This window comes from Myotis davidii, unplaced genomic scaffold, assembly GCF_000327345.1.
Source record: "Myotis davidii unplaced genomic scaffold, ASM32734v1 scaffold89, whole genome shotgun sequence".
NCBI classification, from domain to species: domain Eukaryota; kingdom Metazoa; phylum Chordata; class Mammalia; order Chiroptera; family Vespertilionidae; genus Myotis; species Myotis davidii.
Window position 1 is genome coordinate 1,343,612 of NW_006300372.1, and position 887 is coordinate 1,344,498.

The window sequence follows — 887 nt, forward strand, 5'->3', positions numbered from 1 at the left end:
AAACAAAACCAAAAAAAACACCAACAACCAGCAACAACAACAAAAAAAACCCACCTTTTTAAATCTTGTTTTTTGTCATTTTTTTCTCTGGGTGGGTTTCATGACCACTTCACTCCTCTGACATTTTTGGAAGTAGTTTATCCATTAGATTTTTAATTTAAATATTTCTGTTTTTCATTTGAAGTTCTGTTTAATTCCTTTCTGATTAAATGTGCTTTGTGTTCATGATAGTCTTTTTATTGCTCACATAAGTTATTTTTGAAAAATTTATTTGATTACCTTAAACATACTTATTTTATAGTCTATGTCCAGTTAATATTCAATAATTTCAGTATGTGAATTTCTTAGGTGTTCAGTGGTACCATTTATTGTATCTGCTAACTCTTCTCATGCAAGTAATTTTGGGATTATGAGTGCATTAAATATGGAAAAACCATACTTCCTAATTTGGGAGGTTGAATCTGCAGAGAGGTGTTTGTTTGCTTTTACCTGGTGTCCAAAGAATATCAGAGACCATTGTCTTTTATTAATTTCTAAGGCTAGGAGTTCCTAGGCCAGGAAGGTAATATAAATTTATAGCCCAATTCTACTCGAGGACAGATTCTTGATTTTACATTCTTAGAGAGAAACCTTTCCTTTCCTTTTCATGATAAACAGATGAGGATAGCCATATCCCTAGACCAGTGGTTCTCAACCTTCTGGCCCTTTAAATACAGTTCCTCATCTTGTAACCCAACCATAAAATTATTTTCGTTGCTACTTCATAACTGTAATGTTGCTACTGTTATGAATCGTCATGTAAATATCTGATATGCAGGATGGTCTTAGGCGACCCCTGTGAAAGGGTCATTTGACCACCAAAGGGGTCGCGACCCACAGGTTGAGAC